Below are 10,289 nucleotides of genomic sequence, written 5' to 3' on the forward strand. Positions count from 1 at the left end.
ACGGGGGATGGCGATGGTACTTGCTGTCCTACTCACTTCTGTTCAAGATTGTCGTGAGGGTAGCGTCGATGGTCCAGCCGGACCAGAGGGTTCTTTAAGCCGCGACGAGGTCAGCAGGGCTTGATCAGGAGTACTCCGTAGTACTCGTAGGCAGGTGGAGCCGCGACAGCGTCCGCAGGGCTCAGGATGGTAGCAAGAGTCTCTCGTTCTCAAGAGTGGGCCCGACGAGGTCAGCAGGGCTCCGATGGTTCAGGTCTTACTCTTCGAGAGGGAGCCGCGACAGCGTCAGCAGGGCTCGGTGGTTCAGTTCCGTAGCTTCGAGGATGAGCCGCGACGACGTCAGCAGGGCTCGGTGGGTCAGAGTCTGTTCTCCTCAAGGTCAGTCGCGATCAGATCAGCAGGGCTTTCTTGTCCAGGATACAACTGCTGGCTAGATGGGAGGCCGGCTGTCTTATAGTCCAGGAGCCCTTTGATGTCCGGACTCTCAGACGCAGGAGGCCGGAGGTCCGAAGGCCAGGCGCCCGGTTGTCTGGGTGGCTGGGTCTTTGATGCTTCTGGACCATGCGTCCAGGGGATCCCAGACGCTCATCAAGGTCTGGAGCCAGCTTGCTAGGAGGCCAAGGGTGCGATCAAAACCAGCCCCCAGGGATGGTTCAGAGGTGTGAGGGAAACCAGTTCATCGGGAGGGGGCCGGAGGTGTGATGGAAGTCTTGGTTTCGGGTACTTGGTGAGTCGTTCACCCCCCGGGCGGGTCTGGGCGCGCCGGACGCGCACGCCTAGCTGCAGCCAGGAGCGGCCAGAGGCTGCCGAAAGGGAAGAAGGCAGCAGGCTGGCCGGGGTGGCCAACATGGAGTCTGATGGTCACGTGCACGGGTGCAGGCACGCGGTCTGGAGGTCGTCTCAGGTCCGGTGTAGGAGTCTCATGTATAGTTCTGGGTGGACGGGAATCAGTTCCATCCGTCGTTCTGGGGTTATGGGGATCAGCGAGGGCCATGCCACGAGGCCGGGTCCAACATGCGTCCCCTCCAGCTGAAAGACGAGGAGAACTACCCATCCTCTTGGGGGTTCTCTTCGCTGAGGCGGAAGAAGCGGGACAGGCCGTCGGCATTGGCGTGGTCGGCACCAGGCCTGTGCTCCACAGTAAAATCCATCCCTTGGAGAGAGATGGACCAGCGTAGCAGTTTAGGGTTCTCTCCTCTCATCTGCATGAGCCACCGGAGAGGACGATGATCAGTCTGGACCAGGAAGTGGGTACCGAACGGGTAGGGCCGCAGCTTCTTCAAGGCCCAGACTACTGCGAAGCCCTCCCGCTCGATGGTGCTCCATATTAGCTCTCGGGGTAGTAGCCTCCGGCTGATAAAGGCTACTGGGTGATCAATCCCCTGGTCGTCCACCTGGGAGAGCACGGCTCCAATGCCATGTTCGGAGGCGTCGGTCTGGACCACGAACTCTCTGGAGTAATCAGGGGCCTGTAGTACTGGAGCGGTGCACATGGCCTTTTTCAGTTCCTCGAACGCCTTCTGACAGGCGGGGGTCCAACTAACCTTGTTGGGGTTTGCCTTGGCTGTTAACTCTGTGAGGGGGCCTACAATACTCCCGTAGCCCTTGATGAATCTACGGTAATACCCTGTGAGTCCTAGGAAGGCCCGCACCTCGGTCTGGGTCGTGGGGGTCTCCCTGGCATTGATAGCGTCTATCTTGGGTTAGAGGGGGGCTACGAGGCCGCTTCCGACCTGGTGCCCGAGGTATACCACAGAGCTTTGTCCTATCTGGCACTTGCTAGCTTTAATGGTGAGCCCGGCGCGGCGCAGGGCGTCCAACACCTCCCAGAGGTGGTGCAGGTGCTCGGGCCAGTGGGCACTGAACACGGCAATGTCGTCGAGATACGCCGCGCTGAAACTTTCCAACCCGGCCAGGACCTGGTTGACCAGTCGCTGGAAGGTGGTGGGGGCGTTCTTCATGCCGAAGGGCATTACTCTGAAGTGGAAGTGACCATCAGGAGTGGAGAAAGCAGACCTTTCTCGGGCCCTCTCCCTGAGGCCGATCTGCCAGTAGCCACTGGTGAGATCGAAGGTACTGGGGTACTGAGCCGACCCTAGGCGGTCAATGAGTTCGTCGGCTAGGGGATGGGATGTGCGTCGGTTCGGGTGACTGCATTGAGTCTGCGGTAGTCTACGCAGAACCTCAGCTCAGGAACGGTGCTGGGGCAGCCGCCTTCGGAACCAGGACCACGGGGCTAGCCCATGGGCTGTTGGAGGCTTCTACTACTCCCAGGGCCAACATCTTGTCAACCTCGGCCTTGATGCAGGCTCGAACTCGGTCAGGGACTCGGTAGGCTTTGTGTCGTACCGGAGGGCTGTCCCCGGTGTCCACGTCGTGGACGCACCAACTGGTGACGCCGGGGGTGAGGGAGAAGAGGTCTGAGAATTGTCCCAACAACTGGTGACATTCTTCACGCTGCACGGGGGTGAGGGAGGAGGAGAGACTCACTCCCTCTACGGAGCCATCTTGGTCCTTCGCACACAGGAGATCCGGTAGAGGGTCCATTTCCTCTTCCTCTCCGTCGTCGGTGGCAAGGAGTAATCCCAACTCAGAAAGCACAAAGTGGGGTTTGAGCCGGTTCACGTGTAGAACCTTCAGGGCATTCCTGGCCGATTTCGTATCGACGAGGTATGTGACCTGGCTTTTGCGCTCTATCACCTTAAAGGGTCCAGTCCACTTGTCCTGAAGGGCACAAGGTTCTACTGGGGACATGACCCAAACCTGTTGGCTGGGCTGAAACTCGACCAGAGTGGCATTCTGGTCGTACCAGCGTTTCATCTCTTCCTGGCTGGCCTCCAGGTTGGCCTCGGCCAGCTCGCGAAATTTCCGCGTTTGGTTCCGGAGGGCCAGGACGTAGGAGAACACATCGGGGGTGTGCTCGGGGGGGCTGTCTCCCAGCCTTCCTTGACCAGGCTGAGGGGACCCCGGACGGGGTGCCCATAGAGCAGCTCGAAAGGGCTGAACCCCAAGGATTTCTGGGGAACTTCTCTGTATGCGAACAGGAGGCAGGGCAGGAGGACGTCCCATTTGCGTCGCAAGGGCTCCTCGAGACCCATGATCATTCCTTTCAGGGTGCGGTTGAACCGCTCAACCAGGCCGTTACCCTGGGGATGGCATGGGGTGGTGAACCTGTACGACACCCCACACAGTTGCCAAAGAGACTTCATGTACCGGGAAATAAAGTTGGTGCCTCGGTCGCTCACCACTTCCCGCGGGAATCCCACCCGGGAGAAGATCCCCATGAGGGCCCGGCCCACGACCGGGGCCGTCACTGTCCGGAGGGGGATGGCTTCGGGGTATCGGGTGGCGTGATCGACCAAGACAAGAATGAACCTGTGACCTAAGGAGGTCCGGGGGTCCAGAGGTCCGACAATGTTGATTCCCACCCTCTCAAAGGGGGCACTGACAACTGGAAAGGGCTGGAGGGGAGCCTTGCACTTACCTCCGCTTTTGCCGCTAGCCTGACACGTGGGGCAGGACTTACAGTGGTGTTCCACATCGGCCCGCATGCGGGGCCAGTAGAAATGGGTCACTAGTCGTTGGTAGGTTTTATCTTGGCCCAAGTGTCCCGCCAGGGGCACATCATGGGCCAGGTTGAGGAGGAGGCCGCGGAAACGTAGGGGTACCACCAGCACTCGGGCTGACCCTAGTTCGGCGGTCTTCTGTTCGCTGTAAAGTAGGCCGTTTTCCCAGTAAAGGTAGTGGGAGCCGGACTGGTCTCCGGCGGCCTGAGCTGCGGCCTCTTGCCGAAGCCCCTCGAGGGCAGGGCAGGAGGTCTGCTCCTGGCAGAACTCTTCTCGGGACGGTCCTCCTTCTTGGTGCCACTGGGCCAACTTGGGGATATCTGTTAGGGTGGGGACCGGCTCGACGGCGGGTCCGAGGGGACCTTCGTCGGATTCATCTGGTCGCATGGCTGCGCGACCAGATGGCCCTGCGGGCAGGGGGGCGACCAGATGGCCCTGCGGGCTGGGCGACCAGATGGCCCTGCGGGCTGGGCGACCAGATGGCCCTGCGGGCTGGCGGCCGGGCTAACTCCAACTTTTGTCCTCCCCCAAGGTTCTGTAAGCCCCCACTACGTGGGGGCTTAATAGTCGACAAAAATGGGCTCCCCGGGCAGGCCGTCGGGGAGAGCACGTGGCCGGGGCTTAACCCTCCTTGGTTCCGGCCCAGGGTCCGTGTCCGGGTCCTGGGGACAGGGGGGTCCGCCGGGAGTCTCTCCCCGGGCCCAGCTAGGGTTGGTAGGCTGCGCCTGGGGCCTGGTGCCTGGTGCCTGGTGCCTGGGGCCTGGGGCCTGGGGCCTGGGGCCTGTGTCTCTAAGGGCTCCTATGCTGCGCCCGTTAACCTTAAATGTCTGACAATACTTTTCTGTGTTGTCGGGCAGGTAATCTCCCGGGACCATCTCGCTATTCCCCAGGGAGGCTAAGACCATGGCTCCGGGCTCTCACTCCCCCTGCTCTTCTATTTCTTCCTCTTCTAGGGCTACTGAGGATATCTGTCTGGTGGAGGGGCCAGTGGGAGTGGATTTCTGGGACATGGGGCATCGGGGATCACAGGCATAGTGCCCAGGCTGCTGACACTTGAAGCACGCTGTGCTGGGGCGGAGCCCCAGGAGACCTACGCTCGGGGCTGCTCTCGTCGAGGGAGGGGAATGGGGGCCTGGTTTCTGGGGGGGCTACGCTGGGGCCCTGACTGAGATCCTTGCTGTTTACCTCGACCTCGACCTCCCCCACCCCGCTGGCGGGAAGATCCTTGGTCGTTCCGTGGGGGGTCTCCCCCGGGCCCCTTCTGGACTCGGGTGGCCACCCAGCGATCGGCTTCAACAGCCAGTTTTCGTGGATTGGCGAGCTTGCTGTCCAGGAGATGCTGTCTCAGTTCCACAAAGCAATTTGCGGACAGGTGCTCGTAAGCGACTAGGTCGAATAGGCCTTCGAAGGTGGCCACATTGCTGCCCTTGATCCACCCATCTAAGGCCTGGGTGTAGTAGTTCACATAGTCCACCCATGTGGTGCCAGGAATCTTCTTGCACTCCCTAAACCGCTGGCGATACATTTCTGGCGTTAGGCTGTAGCAGAATAGGAGAGCATCTTTCATTTGGGGGTAGGCGTTCATGTGTGCGGTCGGTAGGTCCAGCAGGGTGTCTCTTCCCTCGCTGAGGAAGCGGCTCCACAGGCCGGCCCCCCAGTCCTTCTTGGGGACCCGGTGGGCGGACATGGTGACCTCGTAGGCCTTGAAACACTGCTGGATGTCGTCTCCTTTGTAAAACTCCTTCACAACGTCTTTGGGGATGTGCACCTTCGTTTCTCGGGGGACCACCTGCTCTCCGAGTCCCGGTGGCCCGGGTGCCTCTGCTCTGGCTTTCAACTCTAGTTCTTTGATGCTGCGCTCGTGCTCGAGCTGGAGTTTCCGGCCTTCATGCTCCCTCTGGAGCTTCTTCTCTTCCAGCTCCCCCTGGAGCCGCAACTGCTCGGCTGCCAACTTCTTCTCTGCAAGGTTGAGTTCGCCCTCCAATTTGAGGCGTGCCAGTTCTAGTTCATGGCTTCGGTCACGTTCTCGGTCGGCCATCTCTTCCGACGACCGATCCCTCCCGGTTGCTGGGCTCCGGGTTGGTTGCTGGTTTCTTTCACCGGCCGGTGTACTGGGTTCGGTCTGTGGTCTCCCTCCGTCGCTGTCTTCGGTCGGGGGAAGGGATGCTCCGGACTCTACCCAAGCGGTTAGCGCTTTCTGGAAATCTTCCTTAGTACTTAGTCCGGTACACGCTATACTTAGTTCTTTGCAGAACTGCTTTAGCTCTCTATGGGTGTAGTCTTCCAATAGGTCTTTATCGAATGTCGTCTTCTCACCGGATTCTGTGGACTACATTATTGCTCTTCCTTTCTCGTGCGTTTGCCGCGTGTGGGTTCAGGTAGTGTGTCAGTGGTACGATCTCCAGACGTAGGTTCGTATCGCGTGGCTGCCACCAATGTTGGAAGGCGGTGACCCCAGGGGTCAAGATTGCTCTCTTAACCACCCGAGACTCTCCTCTCCCACAATTCCTGCCGAGTCTTATCGAGGGGAAGTCCTCGCCGGGGAGGACTGATCGTACACACTGTCAACACACCACACTTACGAACGGACACCACACCGTGAATCTTTATCAAGTATGAACTTTATCAAAGTAAGAGTAAGAAGCAATACACAGCGATCGAGGGATCGCGAAAGTCTCGTAACAGGGGAATGGGGAAGCGGGAAAGTCTTAGAGGGCCAGTAGGCACGCCACGCACCCTGCGCACAGTTCTCAATCCTCGGACTGGGGGGTACGGGGGCTGGCGATGGTACTTGCTGTCCTACTCACTTCTGTTCAAGATTGTCGTGAGGGTAGCGTCGATGGTCCAGCCAGACCAGAGGGTTCTTTAAGCCGCGACGAGGTCAGCAGGGCTTGATCAGGAGTACTCCGTAGTACTCGTAGGCAGGTGGAGCCGCGACAGCGTCCGCAGGGCTCAGGATGGTAGCAAGAGTCTCTCGTTCTCAAGAGTGGACCGCGACGAGGTCAGCAGGGCTCCGATGGTTCAGGTCTTACTCTTCGAGAGGGAGCCGCGTCAGCGTCAGCAGGGCTTGGTGGTTCAGTTCGACGACGTCAGCAGGGCTCAGTGGGTCAGAGTCTGTTCTCCTCAAGGTCAGCCGCGATCAGATCAGCAGGGCTTTCTTGTCCAGGATACAACTGCTGGCTAGATGGGAGGCCGGCTGTCTTATAGTCCAGGAGCCCTTTGATGTCCGGACTCTCAGAGGCAGGAGGCCGGAGGTCCGAGGGCCAGGCGCCCGATTGTCTGGGATGCTGGGTCTTTGATGCTTTTGGACCATGCGTCCAGGGGATCCCAGATGCTCATCAAGGTCTGGAGCCAGCTTGCTAGGAGGCCAAGGGTGCGATCGAAACCAGCCCCCAGGGATGGTTCAGAGGTGTGAGGGAAACCAGTTCCTCGGGAGGGGGCCGGAGGTGTGATGGAAGTCTTGGTTTCGGGTACTTGGTGAGTCGTTCACCCCCCGGGCGGGTCTGGGCGCGCCGGACGCGCACGCCTAGCTGCAGCCAGGAGCGGCCAGAGGCTGCCGAAAGGGAAGAAGGCGGCCGGCTGGCCGGGGTGGCCAACATGGAGTCTGATGGTCACGTGCACAGGTGCAGGCACGCAGTCTGGAGGTCGTCTCAGGTCCGGTGTAGGAGTCTCATGTATAGTTCTGGGTGGACGGGAATCAGTCCATCCGTCGTTCTGGGGTTATGGGGATCAGCGAGGGCCACGCCACGAGGCCGGGTCCAACACGGAGGCACACGGGTAGGCACTGAGGGGCCGCATGGACACGAGGAGCCGGATAGCGTGAGGCGCACTGGACATATTGAAAGGCAGTGTGAGGGGCTGAGGACATATGGCTCTGTGAGGAGCTAGGGAGACACGGGTAGACGCTAAGTGAGTGTCTGAGGAGATAAGGACACCTAGCAGGGGCGGGGGAGCGGAAGGGATTCCTTTAAAGTGTGATGCCGAGGCTCGAGGAGCAAATGGCAAGCACGCGCACGGAGCACATCCACTGTGCGTAATCCGCCTGCGAAAGCCCTCTTGGTAAGCTTTCCTAATGCACCTCTATATGTCTCGACAGCTTCAATGCGCAAGCGAATTAGCAGGTCGAGACCTAAAAATGGAAGGGAGACCTACGCCTATGGTGCCAGGTCTAACATAGGCTTTAAGCCCCGCCCCTCTTTTCCATTGGCTGGCATCACCGCTAAATGGTGGCCAGCCGTGAGAAAAGAGCTTTTTGTGTCCTGTACTTTTGACTTTTTCAGACGGCCCACTTGGACGGGCTCGCCTGCTTTCCTTGCGTCGTAAAAGGTTTCTTATCTTTATGGGGCCATTTGTTTAAACACATGGCCCCATTAAGACAAGCTCCGGGGCGAACCTCTTTCGTTTTTGGGACCACGCTTGTATTTACTCGCAACCAGCACTTGATTCTCGTTTGGCAACCCCAGCTGAAATGAGACAGATTTGTGAAACTGCGTATTAATCAATCCCAAATAAAGCACCTGGCAATTTAATGATATGGGACTGAGGCATCTGCATGGGTAATAACGCAATTGTTTATTTTATGTTGTTGTTTTTTTGTATTCATGCGGCGTGCACTTTGCGGCTGTCCACATCATTCTGGTGCTCGGTGCTGAGGGTCGTCGCGTGGGTGTTTAACCCTTCACCCTGCCATGCCCACCTGCCACACGGACTGCCTGGAGCGGCACCTCACCCGGGCCTTCGGCCGCCGGGGCGCACTGATCGCCAGGCATCCCTGGTGGTTTGTGCTGGTGCCCGTGGTGCTGGCTGTAGCACTGGGAGCCGGGTTCTACTTCTCACCACAGAGACTATCCAATGACATCGAGGATCAGTTCACTTCCGTTGGGGGTCCCGCCAAAATCGAGAGGGCTGTTATAATAGACCACTTCCCTACCAACGACTCCGGGCTCTTCTCGGCACAGAGGCTCTACACCGAGGGCACGTATGCCTCCCTCATTGCGGTGACCAGAGACAATAAAAATATCCTGACCACTGCCACCTTCGAGGAGCTGCTGAGGGTGGACCAGATGGTGAGAGTTCTGCGTTCGACCAGCATGAACCTGACCTTCGAGCAACCATGTGCCCCCAGCAGGGCCTCCTGCATGCCCCCAACCTACTGCTGCACGAGGTGCAGGGCAACCCTGCTGACATTGAGAGTCTCAACGTTACCTTTGCCATGTTCCAAGGTGGGAGGCAGTCCCTGGGTGCAGCGCTAGGCTGCGTGTTTTTTATTTATTTATTTATTTAATTAATACATTTTTATAAAGCGCAGACTTTACCCGAAGGTGTCAGAGCACTGTACAATAGAACCAGATACGTTACATGAGAGAACTGTTGCAGGAATAGAACAAACAAAAATAGCATGCCATAGAGTCGAAAAGGCACACAATCTCAACCACAGCATGAACTGACTGTACAAGCAAAAGTAGGAAAAAATATGACAAATTTTTCAATGACTAAAGAACTTCCTGGCGAACAATAGCAGGCCATAGAATCAAAACAACGCAGGCAAAAGGAACACAATTTCAAACGCAGCAAGCACAGGATGTACAAGCAAAAATATATGCATGTGTGACAAATTAACAATGACTAAAGAACTTCCTGGCGGGGTCTGAGAAGGAGGGAATTAGTTCTTAAAGTGTCTTTGGAATAAAAGAGATTTGAGGTCTGCTTTGAAGATCTGGATGGAGGTGATGGCACGGAGCGAAGGAGGAAGCGATTTCCAGGTTCTCACCGCATTACCTGAGAACGATTGTGCCAACAATTTTTCTCTTTTGAAGGAGGGGGGTTCAAGAAGGAACTTTTCCGCATTCCGAGAAGGTCTTGAGCCTCCAGACAGTTTGAGATTATTCGCCAGATAGCAAGGGGAGGAAGAGTGCAAAGCTTTGTGAGTGATGCACGCTGTTTTGTAGATAGCTCCAGCCTCGATGGGAAGCCATCGGAGAGAAGACAGGATAGGAGTGATGTGGTCACTTCGTTTGGACCCTGAAATGAAGCCAGCTGCTGAATGGAGGACGGATTTGAGGGGGGAGAGGTGAGATTTGGGAAGGCCAGTCAGAAGAGAATTACAATAGTCAAGTCTACAGAGACCAAGCGATTGGACCAAGGTTTTTAGGTCATTCTCTGGGAAGAACCAACGAATCCCCTATAAAAGTCGTAGTTGATAACGTGCGCTCTTGGCCATGGAGGTGATGTGTGAGATTAGGTTGAGTCTTTTGTCAAGTATGACACCTAAGGATTTAGTGCAGTCCACAATGATGGGTTTACTGTTGAGTAGATTTGATTGATCCATCCAGGCTTGAACAGGAGGCGGAGAGAGAGAGCTAGATATGAGGAGGAATTCCGTTTTGGAGGGATTGAGAATGAGTTGGTGAACTAGCATCCAGTTGTGAATAGTGTTGAGAGTAGAGCTGAGTAGTGAGAGATCATGAGGGGAAGACACCTTGAGGTAGATTTGGGTGTCATCCACATAGAGATGGTAGAGGATTCCAGATTTACTTAGAAGGTTCCCTAATGGTTCCAGATAGTGATTGAACAGAGTGGGAGCAAGGATAGAACCTTGAGGGACGCCTTGACCAACCACCAGTGGAGATGACAGACTATTTGCAATCTTGATCATTTGGGATCTTTCTGAGAGGAAAGAGGCAAACCATTTGAGTACTGTGCCTTCCACGCCCATTCTCTGTT

This window comes from Lissotriton vulgaris, chromosome 4_1 (genome assembly GCF_964263255.1).
Source record: "Lissotriton vulgaris chromosome 4_1, aLisVul1.2, whole genome shotgun sequence".
NCBI lineage: Eukaryota > Metazoa > Chordata > Amphibia > Caudata > Salamandridae > Lissotriton > Lissotriton vulgaris.